The sequence below is a fragment of the Apteryx rowi genome, unplaced genomic scaffold, assembly GCF_003343035.1.
Source record: "Apteryx rowi isolate R43461 unplaced genomic scaffold, aptRow1 scaffold_885, whole genome shotgun sequence".
NCBI lineage: Eukaryota > Metazoa > Chordata > Aves > Apterygiformes > Apterygidae > Apteryx > Apteryx rowi.
This window is the reverse complement of record NW_020451188.1, coordinates 139306-157997: the sequence shown is the minus strand read 5'-3', so window position 1 is coordinate 157997 and position 18692 is coordinate 139306. Positions and strand designations below refer to the sequence as shown.

The window sequence follows — 18692 nt, the reverse complement described above, 5'->3', positions numbered from 1 at the left end:
ACTTTATTATTTCAACTCTTACTTTCTACTTTTCTGAAGTCTGATTATAGAAGACCTTTGGCACCCTGGAAAGGCATAAGGCACATCATATCCCTGTATTAATTTTAAAAATCACAATAATTACATGTTATCAACTTACTTAGACTCTCAAAGCCATCCTGAATGGACAACTGCTACTGATAAGCTTTAGATCGTACTGTACAACCACCAGAGGGAGCTTAAAGTTCACAGTCTACTGCCTTCACAGTATTCAAAAATTAGTTATCAGTACACTAAAAGTATTTTAAAATCCAGTTACTTTAAGGCTTTAAAGGAAAAATTGGCGTATACAAGTTCTGTGCACAAATGCTGCATTACAAGAAGGCAGGATCCGGCGAGCAGGACGGCGCTGGAAGCGGCCCCACAGCACCTGCGCAGGCAACAGGGTTTGCAACGTGCCCCGAGTTGTGCTCCGAAGGAGTTTCCCCAAAATCCCTGCAAATACGTTCACTGTTTTCTTTCTAATTGCCTCCTTCAAACTCTTCTTTCCCACTGACCTGAAGAGGAATTTTCAGAAGCCTGGTAAGGATCAGGCTTTTGGTGTGTTGAAGCTACTGCCAACTGCACTCCTTTACTTTCTGTTTTGCCTGATGTTACTGTTAACACCCATCCACTATCTCTTGTCTCTTACAGGTAGCTATAAGAAGTTCTCCAGGACAAAGATAAGCTTTTTGTTTTTAGCATAGCAAGATATTAGCCCATAAAAATAGAGCTCCTAGCTCAGATAGTATTATAAATAAAATTATTTCCCTTCCACTGTGCACATCATTTGGCTACAGAAACAGAACATCAACAGCAGCATCTGTTGATTGAGTCCAATGGGACTATTCACTTGAATAAAGATTATTCACAGAAGGGAAAAAGTCTGAAAATACAAGACTAGAAGCACTCTGGCGGACTAGTACAAATAGTTTCATGAACAGTAAACTTATCTGTAAGCCTGGGCAACTAATAAGAAAGCACTGCAATCCTCACCTTTCATGTCAACCAGTTTACAAAAAGAAAAAAAACCCACATTTAATTTGTCATTACTTATCATATCCTGCTATCACTTGCTATCACTACACTGAACAAAGACATCAGAAAACCAAGGCGAAGTATTTGATGACAAAATTGCGGCAAAGCCGAGAAGTATACATTAGAAGATTTAAATCCTGTGCAGGTTTACAGAAATCCCCTATTTTCCCAAGGCTTTTGTTAAGATCCTTGCCTGCATTTCTGCCGCTCAAGGAAGAAGGAAGGGAAACGTGGTCTTTTCTTCCCTTCTCTCCCTCTTACTTCTACAGATCACAAATAATTGTGATGATTCTCCACAAGCTGTCTACAGTAAAAGCCACAAGGAAAAGCAATGCTTTTGAAAAGAGTAGAAACATTAAACTTGTGTGGAAAACAGAGTCTGTAAAGTCAAAAATAGAAAACTCCCATAATACCTTACAGTCAAAAATGGGGACCGGGAAAAAAAAATGGAGAGAAAAACCTGGACATCTGAGGTTATCCGGATTACAGTAAACACCAGATTGAATCCTCAGCAGTCAGCATCTTCCTAACATTATTTTGGAACACAGACTGATCCAGTTGGAAGGAATGTGTCGGCATAGACCAGCCAATCAAACAGAAAAGCAGTTCGCACCATAGGTAGAAACATGTTTTCTGGTGTAGTGTAAGTATGCTTCAGCTTTCTTTACAAAAGCTGACTAGATAGGGAATGACTACAGAGCCTTCTGTACGTAAAGACCAATTCCTCTGCTGAGGACACGTCCCTCAGTCCCCACTGCAAACACTGGCAAGCCTTTCAGGAGCTGGGCAGTGGTCTTCAGTGGTAGTGCAGAAAAAGGGAGAGAGATCAGGCCCTTAGAAAATAAATGTTTGACTCTCAATAGTTTCCTTTCACAGATTTGCATGTCATCCTACATTTAACCCTTAGCTTTTTTTTTTTTTTTTTAAAGCATAAAAACCAATAGACTGAGCCCACTTTCAGGCAACACTCTATCACAGATTACAGTGGTGCTACAGTAATGAGACAGAACTACTCTGGAAGGCCAGGACCTGCCAGCGTAAAAGCAATCCCCAGTTAGGATTTGCCTTCCTTGAGTTCCAGAATTTTAACTAGCGTCTTAGTCAAAATGCTGTGCAGTGTTAGATCAGATACTTTACAAAAACCTTGATGTAACTGCTGTGCAATTGCCTTTTCCTTCAGCTGTGAAACCTGATAACAATGAAATTGGATTCAGCTTTCCATCCAAAAGCAAGAGATCTCAGTGAGATTAGTTCAGCAAGCCCCCTTTCAAACCCCCTTTCCTCCCTTTCTTACCAGTACAAGGAGAACATTATGAGAAACCGTATCACAGACAAAGCTTCAGCACCTCTCTGCTTAGCATCAAAATGATGACTGCCCCAAGAGCAAACTGCAGGATGGACAAACAGCCCTGTCAGCCCCGTAGCAGCATCAGCCGAGCAACACACAACGACGAGGAAAATCCACAGTCCTGCTATTACCAAATTAGTATCGCAACCAGCATCGCGAACAACGTTGGGGCGCTCAGCAGCTCCTGCAGTAACCACCACGGGGAACAACGGGGCTCCCGGCAAGCTTCCCTGAACCACCTGCCTGGCACCCCCTGCGTGTCCCTCCAGGTCCAGCTGGAGCAACAGCCCACAGAGCACACCTTCACCCTGCCACCAAAGAGGTATCTATCGCGCCTTTTGCTGTCAGTCTTCATCTGGCTACTGCCCCAAGAGGAAATCTCCTCCTGTAACTTAAAAGGATGAACATGGAGTGAAGACCATTGCTAGAGTCACTCTGAAAAGATGTGAACTCCTACCACGGATCAGGCTCCCAACTGTCCTGCTCAGCTGGGGTCCCCGTTCTCAGACTGAACCACAGTAAATGCACTGGAGTATGATGCTGATAAAAAATCTACAATAGTTGCTATGTAGCCATAAAGAAATTTTCATAAGCTCTGGTTTATACTCTGAACATAATGGTTTATTTTTCTTATAAATATTTATCCAGACTTGCAAACTTAAGCGGGTATTTTCATTGTTCGTAATAACTGTCTGCTTCCAGCAATCTTAGTATAACTCATCCACTGATCTGAAGAATACAGGAGTCATGAATTCAACAAATTAACAATATTGAACCACTCCAGAGGCCACTGGGTCCTCAAAAACTGTCAGAGCACCGGAAGGTTTTTGATTAGTTTTTCCATTTGTATTGCCTGCACCCTTCCTTTTGTACTGTGAGACGGTAGACGGAAGAGCACCTGATACAGTATCACAGAATCGCTGAGGTTGGAAGGGACCTCTGGAGATCATCTAGTCCAACCCCCCTGCTCAAGCAGGGTCACCTACAGCATGTCGCACAGGATCACGTCCAGGCATGTTTTGAATATCTCCAGAGAAGGAGACTCCACAACCTCTCTGGGCAACCTGTTCCAGTGCTCTGTCACCTTCACAGTGAAGAAGTTTTTCCTCATGTTCAGATGGAATTGTCTGTGTCTCAGTTTGTGCCCACTGCCTCGCGTCCTGTCGCTCAGCACCACTGAAAAGAGTCTGGTCCCATCCTCTTGACACCCTACCTTAAGATATTTGTATACATTGATAAGATCCCCCTTCAGTCTTCTCTTCTCCAGGCTGAACAGGCCCAGCTCTCTCAGCCTTTCCTCATAAGAGAGATGCTCCAGTCCCCTAATCATCTTTGTAGCCTTCCACCAGACTCTCTGCAGTAGTGCCATGTCTCTCCTGTACTGGGGAGCCCAGCACTGGACACAGTACTCCAGATGTGGCCTCACCAGGGCTGAGTAGAGGGGGAGGATCACCTCCCTCGACCTGCTGGCAACACTCTTCCTCATGCACCCCAGCACACCATTGGCCTTCTTGGCCACAAGGGCACATTGCTGCCTCATGCTTAACTTGGTGTCCACCAGCACTCCCAGGTCCTTCTCCGCAGAGCTGCTTTCCAGCAGGTCAGCCCCCAGCCTGTACTGGTGCATGGGGTTATTCCTCCCTAGGTGCAGGACCCTGCACTTCCCTTTGTTGAACTTCAGGAGGTTCCTCTCCACCCACCTCTCCAGCCTGTCCAGGTCTCTCTGAATGGCAGCACAGCCCTCTTGTGTATCAGCCACTCCTCCCAGTTTGGTATCGTCAGCAAACTTGCTGAGGGTGCACTCTGCCCCTTCATGCAAGTCATCGATGAAGAAGCTGAACAAGACTGGACCCGGACTGACCCCTGGGGGACACCGCTAGCTACAGGCCTCCAACTGGACTCTGCGCCGCTGATCACAACTCTCTGAGCTCTGCCATTCAGCCAGGTCTTAATCCACCTCACTGTCCACTCATCTAGCCCACACTTCCTGAGCTTGTCTACGAGGATGTTATGGGAGACAGTGTTGAAAGCCTTGCTGAAGTCTAGGTAGACAACATCCACTGCTCTCCCCTCATCTGCCCAGCCAGTCATTCCATCAGAGAAGGCTATCAGATTGGTTAGGCATGATTTCCCCTTGGTGAAGCCATGCTGACTACTCCTGATCACCTTCTTGTCCTCCACATGCTTGGAGATGGCTTCCAGGATGAGCTGCTCCATCACCTTTCCAGGGATGCAGGTGAGGCTGACTGGCCTGTAGTTCCCTGGGTCCTCCTCCTTGCCCTTTTTGAAGACTGGGGTGACACTGGCTTTCTTCCAGTCCTCAGGCACCTCTCCTGTTCTCCATGACCTTTCAAAGATGATGGAGAGTGGCTTAGCAATAACATCCGCCAGCTCCCTCAGCACTCGTGGGTGCATCCCATGGGGGCCCATGGATTTGTGGGTGTCAAGTTTGCTTAAATGATCTCTAACCCGATCCTCCTTGACCAAGGGAAAGTCTTCCTCTCTCCAGACTTTCTCTCTTGCCTCCAGGATCTGGGGTTCCTGAGGGCTGGCCTGAGCAGTAAAGACTGAAGCAAAGAAGGCATTCAGTAACTCTGCCTTCTCTGTATCCTTTGTCACCAGGGCACCCACCCCATTCAGCAAAGGGCCTATATAATCCATTACTTTGCATATTGCCACTTTTCCCTGTCTAAAATAATCCCAGTCTTTGTTTCTTTCTTATATAACATAGATTTCCCATWTCTAACTTCAGTATTTTTTTCTGCTCTTCTTTTGATGGTGTACTGTTAATTTAAATGATGCCATACTATTCACTGATGCCATGAGAAAAGGCAGCAAAACTGCAAATGAGTAGAAAGGTTATAAATCTGGCATGAGTTACTTAGACAGAAACTGATTAATACACACACAAAAAAAAAAATCACAAATAATTTAAAATATTAATCCACAGTGGCACTCAAAATGGGAAAGAAATAGATATGAGAAAAGGTTAGATCAACTGGCATTTGGAAAATAACAACTAGGAAACAGCTGGTGAAGGTACAAGTGGAAAAAATAAGATGTTGAGGGGGGTTGTTTTGTTTTAGATAGAAGGAGTGGTTAGCTGGGGACAGAGGGTCTGAAGTTACACATACACATACAGAATCACATGCCTAGGACAAACATTTCCCACCTTTTAAAAATATAAAAAGTGTTGTCATGAAGGAAAATGCCAAGCAATGGAGGTAATGAAGACACGAGAAAGAAAGCAGAAAGAGAGAAGAAAGGTTATAAATATCAGATGCACTCTTTGCCAGACTAAAGTTGAAGTCACCATGCATTTGTCATTAACACGGTCAAGAAGTAACACTGCATCCACATGTAAAGTTGTGTCTGCTTTTTCATCCCCTTCCACCTACTTTAGAAAACATTGTTTGGAGAAAAAAAAAAGAAGAAAAAAAGAAAAAAAGATATCAAATCCGTTTTTACCCCCCATGTGATCCTATTTAGGCAGGCAGCTTCATGTTAGACACATATAATCAAGAAGGTGATATTTTATGTTAGAAGTGATAACATTATTAAGTTTCTTTATGATTTTAGCTGTCAGAGAGTATCACTTACCAGTCACTTGTGAACAGTGACATTATCTAAAATTAACAACTTCTAACACTCAAGTGACAGTGTTATTATTAAAATCATTAACCGAATAGGTTTTTATTTAAGTATATTTTAGTTAACCTGTTTGCACTGTTATCTCAGAACTGCGTTATATTTTTGCTAAAATTAAAAAAAAAAATCCATTCATGATAAAAGTAATTAAGAATGAGATAAACAGCATTCATTCCTTTCAAAGTTTACCCTATTGGAGACATAAATTCTGCTTTTTCACCGATTTCTGCTAGGGCACAACAGCGCAGAACACGGCTGAATCCAGCGTCTTCCGGCAGCTCCGCAGCGGGAACTCTGCAGGCTGGCCGGTCCCAAGGAAGCGGCAGGCGCTCCTCCAGGCTGCACGGCGGCTCAGGAGAGCACAGAATGAGCCGCCCGAGGGCTTCAAACTGGCACCCACAGCGTTCCCACCTACGAGAAATGTTTCTTGCAAACAGCACAGCCTAAACACTACTAGTATTATGGAAAGGCAAATATGCCTACTAAGAAGATTTTCTTGGATTAAAAAAAAAAAGAAAAAAGGCCTGATCAAATTGCTTGTACCTGCTACTATTAAAGCCAAGAAGAAATTGTCTTGCCAAAAGCAATGTTTATGTCTGCAAGTAAAGTGCATTACAAACTTGACAAGAGTAGAAATAAAAATCAGATTTCTACAGAAAGTGCAACTTCGTAAAACCCTCCACATTGAGCCTCCCCAAACACGTAGGGTAATCTTGCCTTTCTTGCAGTAAAGAGGTCTAATGTAACTGTTCCCAAACCGTGGTCTAGGGGCCATTACTGGCTTACAAAAAAACAATTAAACGTGTTAGCTATGTTTTAAAATGGTGTCTAGACTTTTTGCTACAGAAAGAGCCTGGAAGTCTATAAGAGACCAGAAGAAGAAACTGAATCTGCATCAATATACAAGGACAAGCAAGAGCCACCACAGACAGCAATGTCACCACTGGGCCCAGACCTTGCTGACAGCCACCATCAGGCAAGATATGCTTAGAGAAACAGGGAAAAAGGCAGCCCATATGGATAGACAACATGTCCCAGCAGGCAAGCAAGCCAAGTGACAGTGAGACATATGCAAAGGAAGAAGATCAAAAGTGAACTTGAGAAGTATGTGCAGGGGAACACCATGTGATAGTGATAATGTAGTTGAGGAGTATGGGCAAAAATAGAAGGAGAAAGGAAAAAAAAAATAAAATCAAACACAAGAGCAGGCAATGCAGTATTTTTAACTAGAGCATGTACTACATTAAGGACAACTAAACAGATCACTTCATTCATGTAATCACTTGTTATAGCTTCAGCATAACTAAATTATCATAAATCAAAGAGTTTTAACAGACTGTGCACATTTCTGTTAAGATGCTCAAGTCCCCCTAAAGAAAGAATCTGTATCTTTAAAAACCCTTAAGAAAATCACTCCCCTATATAGTTCTGCTCTATCGGGGAGTTAGTTATACAAGAGAATCAGAGTCTCAGAGTGAGGAGACTCCAAGTTTAGCTCTAGCACAGTCAGGGCAAGCCCACCTGGCTCAGCACCGTGCCCCAAGGTTGCATGATCCTGACCTCTGTGGGGCCTATCCATAAGATGCAGTTTCCATCCCAGTTTTACTTGCAACACCTTAAGTGTTTATCACCTTTTTCTTACAGCATAACATATTAGATAACTGTCATTTACCTTATCAAAATAACTAATCAGGGAGATCAAATACAAGGGTCAGACACAGATAGCTGGACAGTTAGCAGTACTTCTGTTCTCAGCTATTCACCCTGCTCTTCTGGCAAGTGTCGATACTCACACGGCAGAAATGTCTGATCCACTCATGAAGCGAATTCTGAACCACCAGCCAGCAGTTCAGGTTACATAAATATGCCAGCTAAGCCCTGCAGCATTTGGGAGCTGCTTCACGAGTGGATCAGATGTTCTTGCCTCGGGCATCAGCCCAGAAGGCAGTTTGGACAGCTGGTACTGACAGCAGCTTCTGCTGTCCAGGTCCAATCCATCCTACATGACTGTCAGCGCCTTGAGGAATAGCTGAGGTACAACACCTAGCTAGCATAATACACAACTTACTATGCCCCAATTAAGTTTTTGCACTTGTGTTTTGGAGTAGTCATTTAAATCACAGCAATAACTCATTTTTCAAATTAAAAAGACACCTAAAGCTGTTTCTGAAGGTTTGTAAGAAAGAGGCAATAGATGGCTTCCGATCAGACCTGTAATAGAGACAACATTATGGGGATATAAGACTAAATACAAAAACTTTGATTAAAAAAAAAACCTCTTCTCCAAAAGTAACTTATGATTTGAATTATTTAAACCCCAGAGTGCCCAGTATTTTTCAGTTTATATTTGGAAGAAATGCGTGACTGCTGGAGGAATTACCTCCTACACATCTACTCACTCATATCTTGCCTTCATGGAGAGGCTTAAAAACAGAAGAAAAGAGAGACTTTTCTTCACATCAGATCTTGTTTTGTACTTTAATCAAGTACTTCAGTTCCAAAATAAGTCTTTTGCAAGTAAAGTAGAAGATAAATCTTATCACAAACAATAATTTCTTCTCAGTTTTGAAGAGGCCTTACATAACCATGCTCTCTCTCTCATATATATCTATATATATATATATACACACACACACACACACACACACACACACATCAATTGAATAGAGCGCCACGATAAATCACCACCAATAATCCACCAGTCAATAACCAGAATGTCTTCCAAGATACAACTTTCTCTCCAAGGTAAGCAATAATGACTACTGAGATTTTATTTCTTTACTATCAACAACTTGATCCTCAAAGATATCCTATTTCAGGCTGGCCAGTGATATTAGCATACTGTACCTGCGCAACACTTCACACATACGTAGTTTGTGGTAACCAGTCTGCAGAGCAAATTGCCCTCACTGCACAGGATTTACTGTTCATCCCAGCTTTTCAGCATTAAAACAGGTAGCCAAGACCTGCTGCTTGGAGAAGGGCATGTAGAAGAGGGGCAGAACAGAGGAAAGCATAGCCCTCAACTAGCTGTGGCAGGACACTGATGGCATTAGTTGGCCCACAGACCTAGGCGAGCTGTTCATCCACTGCCACCTCTGACCCTCGTCAGTCTCCTCAGTGCTCACTTGTGATTTTCTCTTTCTGTCCACATCACTCAACAAGAGAATCCACAAATTCAACTGAACTGACGGTACGCTAACACCTGCCAACCTACTAGTGAGTATTAGGTGAATAGCATCAGTCCAGATTCCACACACCCCGTGGAAGATTGCTCCAAAAGAATCAGGAAAAATGATTTAATTCTGCATGGGAAGTTCTGTCAATCCCAACAGTCATAATTTTAAACTTGCCAATGCTGGACCAAACTCTCAGCACCCCATATAAAGTATCACAATGGTAGCACTCAATTATCACAGGCCTTACATACCCTTTGATCACAATCTATTTTCTTTTTTTTTTTAATCCTAATGCTTTCTTTATAATCTCTGGATCAAAAAATGTTTCAAATTGGTTCAAAAAAAAACCTATGTAAATTTTCATAGTCTTTCATTTCTCTAAATTTAAGCAATGAAAAACATATATATACATATATATATATACACATATACACACACAGCATGACCCAGTGGTGAAGAAAAAAAGTTTTAAAATATATAAAGTGCTTTACACCTGTTTGTTACTTTTTCCTCCATAACTGCAGTTACAATGTGGGTATAAGTACACTGATAATAGATTAATCTGGAAAGCATCCTATATTATACATACAGTTTCTGATAATCTGGCTATGGACAGCCAGAGGGTGAATGATTATATGAAGTTATAGTTAAGGCTCTTAATGCAAACATAACTTATTTCTTGATCTCCACATTCACTGTGCTGAACTTCCAAAGCACAGGCAAGGTGTGAAAGGCAGTTCTGTTTAGCGCATGTATTTCTATAAAACGCCTGGCTGACACCAATGGGCCAAATCCACAGAATGTCCCTTGATGTCAGTAAGGCTCTACAAAGCAACAGAAAGTCAATCCATTGAGACTCGATAAAGCTCAATCAAGACAGAACAAGCAAGTGAGACTCAAAATGGAAGATAAGGACAAAGATAACATAAGTAACATTATAACTACACAGAATAGTTATGGTAAAGCTCATTGGTCCCAACTGTTCTAGACCATTTAATGTTAACAAGTAGAATGAGTTTGCTTTGACTTCAGCACGAATGAAACATCACTACTGCAGTGGTACTAAATATATGTTACTAAAGGATACAAAAACCCTACAGTGGCCTTGCTACCACTGCAATCACACTCGCCCTGCTTCCTGCTCTCCCTGCGTCCCTTCTCTGCCTGTCTCTCCAGAGCTGGAGTGAACTTGGCCTCTTCATCCAGCAGCAAGGAAGAGAAGGGTCGGTGGTAGCAGCTCAAGCTTTCCCCTCAGCTCCAGCCAACCACAGATGCTTCTCCCTGTCCCCAGCAAGGCAACATGGAGGATCAGTGTGCCCTGAGCCCACTATTCTAGAAGGTGGGAAGGAGAAGACAGTCTCAGCATCAACTTACACTGCAGCCTCCACCGCAGGGTGAATTATCCCCATGAAAGGTCCTGGTTCTCCAGCAAGATTAGATCAGCTGGCAAGCAGGATGTTGGCAAGGAGGGAGAGACCCTGACCCATCCACAGCCCCTGAAATCAGGATCACAACTTGATGGTAAGATTCAAGTAGCTCATCTCTATTGCTCATTTCCGTACCTGCAACACAGCATAAACATGGCTTACTACAAAAGCCAGAATTGTGACAGCGGATTTCAAGACAAAGTTTTAAGTCAAGAAGGAACTCTTGTGGCCCCTCTTCTACTAGACCACAGATCATAATAATGCTGGCAATGGCCCTACTGATTTTTTATAAGCTCACAAGTTGAGATGCAGACAATATATAACCTATTTATTAGGCTCTCTGTACAAACACCATCAGCAACTTCTCTCCCACCACAAGAGAAACTCTAATCTTGTTATCCCCATGTGAAAAAAAGTCTCATAGTATCTATTTTTTCCAGACATCCAACTTCAAATTATACTTGCTGAAATTACAGCTGTAACCACCCACTGTTGCATGGGTGACATTACTTTTACTCATAAGTACTCAATTATATCCAGTTCATACTACTCCCTCTGTATAGCCTGCCAAACTGAAAACTAAAGGTTGCAAAAGCATCAGATTGTGCAGCACACAGCTCTTGGTATTGCTATAACGTGTGCTGAAGCTACAGCAAATGGCCATGGACCTGTCAACTCATGGAGGCCAGTGCTCCTGCCAAGCACGGCGAGGTGCAGGGCTGGGGGGGACAGGGGAGAGGGGCACTTGTGCAGAAGGGAAACAGCGGAGGCTGGGACACGCACATACACCCCACTGTGCCAAATCGTGCCACTGAGAGCCTCGCTTCCCCGCCAGTGTCGCAGCACTGCTCCAGCTAAGAGCAATACCAGGACAAATCTCACCTCTCCTCTGCCCCACGCGTGTACACCAGCACAGCACTTGAAAGTCATCACCTTGTGAAAGATGTAAACAGAGACAATGATGCATTTTCATTTCTGAGCTTTAGCCTTTGCCTTGTATCAAAAAATTGTTTCCTCCCACTGAGTTAATGAAGACAGACAGACACACGTGTCATTTAAGCTTCCCCATCAAAAATCAGTTTTTAGCACTTCCTCCTCTATAAACCTTTCTAAAATTTCAAAACCACCATTTCTTTCCAGGATAGTTATTTTGAAGGAGTTGATTAAAAGCAAGATAAAGAATTTGAGAAAGTTTTGAAAGTTTATCTAAATTTCACATTAAAAAGTCTCCTTTAGCTTAGCGTATTTTCAAAATGGCCTGGCCTAAAAACACCAAGCTTGTTTTCTTACCTTTTAACTGTTATCACACTAATGACAACTTAAAGACAAACACAGGAAAAATACACACAAAATACAATAACTGAATCCTGTAAGCAAATAGAAATGCAACTAGAGCAGCACAAAATCAAGATTTAGCCAAAAGAGAGCAGAAGATGACAGAAAGAAGGGCCTGAGGAGGAAGTACATGCACACACCAAAGCCAGCCTACAGGATAAGGAAGCAAGGACAAACTGGGAAACTAGAAAAGATTTTGTAAAGTGAATAACTTCTTTCACTCAAAAGTAGCAAAATGATGGACTTAGACTGAACACACCCCCAAAAAGCTCTTTTTCTTAGCATTCTGTGCATTACTGGGAAATGACAAAAATATATGTAGAATTTTACATATATTAAAAGATAGGAGGTCATTTATTTTCATCCTACTTTAATTAATTTTTTCTGCTCTTGCAGATACAGGTTGGACCACATGTTACTAAAGCGAATTGCATCATCTCTGTATTCATCCTCCATCTAATGCATAGATGGGTAGACGCATAGTACATATTTTGAGAGATGCTCTTCTAAAAAAGAACCAGGAAACTACAGGCCAGTCAGCCACATCTCCATCCCTGGAAAGGTGATGGAGCAGCTCATCCTGGAGGAGCAGGTGGAGGAAAAGAAGGTGATCAGGAGTAGTCAGCATGGCTTCACCAAGGGGAAATCATGCCTAACCAATCTGATAGCCTTCTCTGATGGAATGACTGGCTGGGTAGATGAGGGGAGAGCAGTGGATGTTGTCTGCCTAGACTTCAGCAAGGCTTTTGACACTGTCTCCCATAACATCCTCATAGGTAAGCTCAGGACGTGTGGGCTAGATGAGTGGACAGTGAGGTGGATTGAGAACTGCCTGAATGGCAGAGCTCGGAGGGTTGTGATCAGTGGCGCAGAGTCTAGTTGGAGGCCTGTAGCTAGCAGTGTCCCCCAGGGGTCAGTACTGGGTCCAGTCTTGTTCAACTTCTTCATCAATGACCTGCATGAAGGGACAGGGTGCACCCTCAGCAAGTTTGCTGACGATACCAAACTGGGAGGAGTGGCTGATACACAAGAGGGCTGTGCTGCCATTCAGAGAGACCTGGACAGGCTGGAGAGGTGGGCAGAGAGGAACCTCATGAAGTTCAACAAAGGGAAGTGCAGGGTCCTGCACCTAGGGAGGAATAACCCCATGCACCAGTACAGGTTGGGGGCTGACCTGCTGGAAAGCAGCTCTGCCGAGAAGGACCTGGGAGTGCTGGTGGACACCAAGTTAAGCATGAGGCAGCAATGTGCCCTTGTGGCCAAGAAGGCCAATGGTGTGCTGGGGTGCATCAGGAAGAGTGTTGCCAGCAGGTCGAGGGAGGTGATCCTCCCCCTCTACTCAGCCCTGGTGAGGCCACATCTGGAGTACTGTGTCCAGTGCTGGGCTCCCCAGTACAGGAGAGACATGGCACTACTGCAGAGAGTCTGGTGGAAGGCTACAAAGATGATTAGGGGACTGGAGCATCTCTCTTATGAGGAAAGGCTGAGAGAGCTGGGCCTGTTCAGCCTGGAGAAGAGAAGACTGAAGGGGGATCTTATCAATGTATACAAATATCTTAAGGTAGGGTGTCAAGAGGATGGGGCCAGACTCTTTTCAGTGGTGCCCAGTGACAGGATGCGAGGCAGCGGGCACAAACTGAAACACAGATGGTTCCATCTGAACATGAGGAAAAACTTCTTCACTGTGAGGGTGCCAGAGCACTGGAACAGGTTGCCCAGAGAGGTTGTGGAGTCTCCTTCTCTGGACATGTTCAAAACCCGCCTGGACGCGATCCTGTGCAACGTGCTCTAGGTGACCCCGCTTGAGCAGGGGGGTTGGACTAGATGATCTCCAGAGGTCCCTTCCAACCTCAACCATTCTGTGATTCTGTGAATTTCTTTTATGAGGATGATTTTTTTTTTCCTTCACATACATGCATACACATTTGGGGGTTTTATTTAAAAGAGAATCCTTTAAAGTTAGGTGCCTGAGTTCACTCTAAGACACCTGGACAACTTGCCTAAATTTCAAGCTCTGAACAGTCCTGGGTTCCCGATACTTACTAAGAAAAAGATGATGAAGCAAAGAGGGCATAATTGCTTTATTTTATTCCTATCACTGTTAGAGAGAAAGTTATTGTAATATGAACAGGAGAATAGCTCCAAGAACAGTATTGTCATTTCTCTTAATATTAGAACTTTTGTATATTAGAACTATTTTGTATATTAGAACTATTTTTATAGTTCTTGCTAAACAGTTCATTACCCTGAAGCTATCCAGCATCTGCTCTTAATCCCACTTAAAACAACCTCACAAAATAAAGACTTTGTAGCTAAGCCTCCCTAATTCTCTCAGGAAGAGGTATGTTTGGTTTTTGGGTTGATTTTGCTGTTGCTGTTTTTGACAGGTAAGGAAAGTGCTATTCATGTTTTCTTCACCAGAAAGGGAGGAGTGTACTTATTTTGTAAACTGATTAATACATTTCCTCAATAAGGATGCAAGACTATTTTGCTATCTAGGAAGCTACCAAAAAAAAAAGCATGGTTGACAGAAAAGTCAAATAGCAGCAACCTAAAGCCAATATTCTTGGCAAAATAAATAGTAAAAGTCAGTGACTCAAGAGATGATAAAGCTGAGCTACCTTTGAATGGTTACAACCTTAAATAAAAAAGAGCATGATCAGCACAGAGAATATCCAAAGCCCTGTTTGTGCTTAAGAAGATCAGTTAGAGTTTTAAAGTAATGCTTTTCAGCCACTGCTTTAACAACCACAAACTCAGCTGTAAGACACCTAATATCAGACCAAACATCCTGCAGCCACATTTCTTGTGCAGACACAAGGCCCTAGTCCTGTTGCAACAGAAATACAGATCCCATGGATCAGGTCTCCCATTTTGGGATCTCCAGTTACTATATGTATATGTATGTGTGTGTATGTACACATATATATGTACACACACATATGTGTGTGTATATATACACATATGTGTGTACATATATATATATATGTACATATATGTGTGTCACACATACACACACTGTGGAAGAGTCCTCATGAAGTCTGCCAGTGACAAAAGTGTAAAACATACCTGTTAGGTGACTGGTGTAACACCAGAGCAAACTAACTGAGCTGCTGAGATGAATAAGGAACTGACTGAACAACCCCTGTGATGCCTAGACCACAGATCACCAATATAAGCTCAAGTTGTGACAGATCGAGTTTGGGGAAGTTCCTCCAAAAACCCCAAAGGAGGCCCACAGCAAAAATTGGCAAAAAGAGAAGATGACCCTGTCTTGGCTGCCTGCCCAAGGCACAGAAGCTTCCCGTGGGACCCTGGTCCGGAGAGGGCCCTGGTGAGCGAGTACTGCCGGGTGGCCGACAGCACAGGAGCCCTCCTCTTCCACCAGCCAGGCGGTGCATGGCAGCATGACTCCTCTGGTGCTGCCACGTGGTAGAAAGGCAGGATTTTTTTGTTTTGCAGTAACAGGTCAGTGTGTGAGCGAGCCAGCACGGTTTGTGCCTGTAATGTCTGCTTCTTTGCTGTGTTAGGCTAGATATTGTTTGCATATAATCTGATCACTAACACTACAATTAACAATAATAGTTGGAGAACTGTTTTATAATAATAAAGGATGGTAAAACTCAACACTCCTTGCATTAGTTGTCACCCAATTCAACAGCTGATCTCTGTGCAAATCAGTGCCTAAGTCCCAGATCCACAGATGTCCTGCTGCATACACCAATGCACCAAACTCTAGTATACCCAACTGCTGGATTTTGAGACTCTATATTAATGAGGTTGCAACCTGTTGTATCAGCTGTCTCTGCCCTCCTTTACTTGTTGTTAGAGCCAGAAATCTAACAGCCAGGATATTTACTTGGGATGTAAAAGAGTCAAGTTCACGTTGTTTCCAAAGCAGGATGAAAAACTACTGGAACATGGGTCACCCACCTTGGTAACTTACTGCTTCAGAATTGACATTTGCCTCATCTTGAAAAGTTAATTGTTTAAGAAACCATCTTAATATAAAAAACTTTTTAATATGAATGTATCCACCCTGAGAGTGTTAGCTCTGATGAATCGACTTAAAAAAAAAAAAAAAAAGTTAAGTACTTTCTCACTGAAATTACCTATTTATTTCTGAAGAACAGGAGATATAAAGTTAAGGAATATACCAACCACTCCACTACAGCCTTCATTCCATGCTACAGTAACTCTCCAAACAGCAAGAGGCATTACAGCCTATCTCTACCAGAAAAACAGAACACTTCTGTGAAGTATATGACAAGACAAATACCATACAACTTTTGTATAGCTCTTTCTGTTAGCAGATTTCAAAACACTTTCACAAAGGAAGCTGGTATTATCCTTTTGCTTTGTTACAACAGCATCCTAGCCCAAGGTGACAGCAGCGGGCAGGAGTGACCCTTCCAGGGCTCCAGGACTGTGGGTCCATGACAGGCAATAAAGTGATGGAGACCTTTGTCCAACTTCGTCCCAACCACCTAATTTCCTCTCCACTCCTAGTCACACATTACTAACATTACCTCATGCTAGCTTTGGCATCTGGAAGGTCCTTCCATCAGTCAGTTCTGGTTTAGGCTAATATGAAAACATAGCCTAGGTCTGTATCACACTTACAAGCCTGGGACTGTAAACGTCCTCAACCCTAGCCAAGCCCTTGGAAATACTGCATTCAGGATGTCTCAGAGATCACTGTCATAAATAGAAAAACTCCACCACAAAAAACATTTGTACACTTCATTGACTTCACAGTGACACAAAAGTCACATGAAGCATTCAAGAGACTTTATGGCAAAGCGTATTTGCAAACCTTCTACAGCTTTGCCTCTACCACTTTGCATAGCTACACATAACACAGCTGGATTGCATGAAGATAAATACTGAATTTCATAGTTTCAACACAAACCATGGGACATCTTTAGCCCTTCTTCATATATATTTTCATAGTTCTAGAGATTTTGAGGCCGGTAGGGACCACTAAAACAACTTATCTGATCTCTCTCATTCACTTGCTCCTATATTGAGCCAAATAACTTTCTCAAATATATTTTCCACACACAAAAAAAAGTCTTGATCTGAAGACAAAGAAAAGAGGTATCTGCTACTTCTTAAGTGATTTAACAGCATAATTTGACCAAAGTTTCCTTCGGCAGCATAGGCATCTGCCTATGTCATCTCAGTCATGGTAGTAAAATTGTTTATAACACAACATAGCGAAAATAAACTGAATTAAGAACCACCTTTTTTCCTCCTGCATCACCTCATCAACCCAGGTCACCACGTAGCCTTACAGATTGCTGTACCAGCACAAGCAAGGGGTGGCAGAGAGCGAACTGTATAAATTGACATTGTTACTTTAAAAAAAAAAAGAGTTCAAATTAAGTCTAAACACTGCTCTGTACTTACTGAACCTTTCCCTGCAGCTATGCTGGGCTATTCAGAAGAATATACAGTGACCTCTGAAAAACAGCAACTATAAAGCTGAGCTACCCTGTGTTCTGACAGAGCCAAAGGCAGCACTGTACAACTGCTGCTCATCATTAGGTCTCAGAAGCAAGTTTTGGGTCACCCCCAATTTTTCTTTTTTTTTGGGGGGGGGGGGCAAGGAGAGGGGGGCAGGGGTAGCAGGGAGAAGAGGGGGCATTTAAAATATATCCTCCTCCCTGCTTCTTTCACTCCCTATTCCCATAACTACACTGTACACAACAGGATGTTTTAGACAGACTTTAAGGGGATGAAAAAAGAACTAGAGACCCTCTTTGATGTCTCCTCCTGCTCAGACCTGACCCTCCCTTCCACACCACACCTCCCAGCACTTCTGTTGTTTTACACCACTCAAACACCCACTCCAGTACACATCAAAATTGGTTCAGCACTTCCCATCTTCCCTCCACCAAGGCTGCTGCAGGCAGCAGTTCCACTCCCTTTTGTTCCGAGGCGGCCAAGGAAACCAGGGAAGCAGCAAAGCAGATGGATATGAAGAATATACCTTCCACTGGTAAAAAGGAAAAGGGCACGATTAACAAAATCCAGAATTCTACCCCTACATCAAGCCAGGACATGGAAGTGCAAAACCACTCTTAGGTATACCTAACCTAGACAGACTTTTTAGTATCAAAACATGGTCAGAAATTTATGGAAAAGAGTACATTGCTTAGTCGCTTGTGACAACATCAGCTCAACTCAGTAATCAAGAGGACCTCCTCTATTCCTCCATATGGAAAGCTGTTAATTAAATAATGAACACAGATTAGCATAACAACTATGAGACTCTTAAGAAACGGCTAAAGGGGAGACAGCAGTAGGTAATGCCTGAATAAGGATTATACAGATGGAGTTACTGACTAATGGAGCTCCCCAACGGACAGTTCTAGGAGCAGACACATAGTATTTTCATTAACAACTCAGCACAAAATATGGGAATACGCTAATGCAACACTGACATGCCAAATGCATGTGAAATATCACTCTGATTCAAAAAGATGAACGCCCCCGCTGTGAAACAATTGGGAAAAATCAACTCCGAGAAATGCGAAGAATTCCGTTTCACTGGAAGTGCAGTTCACCAGATGCTGCATCTGCTTTTTGAAGGTTTCAGACTCTGCATTGATCCCTGCGTTCCTGTTCTCAGCTTCTTGCCCTCAGTACTGTGCACTTCGGGTGTGCCCCACACACAGCGGCTCTCAACTCCCA

At 42.9% G+C, this 18692-nt stretch overlaps 1 protein-coding gene across 1 annotated transcript in view; it reads right to left on the bottom strand.

The window, feature by feature from the left end:
- XPO4 (exportin 4) overlaps window positions 1–10665 on the bottom strand; it is a 79208-nt gene extending 68543 nt beyond the window's left edge. The window contains exon 1 of the mRNA XM_026090965.1: window positions 10606–10665. The gene's annotated coding sequence lies outside the window, so the exon portion shown is untranslated. The remainder of the gene's footprint in view (window positions 1–10605) is intronic.
- Window positions 10666–18692: the final 8027 nt, after the last annotated feature.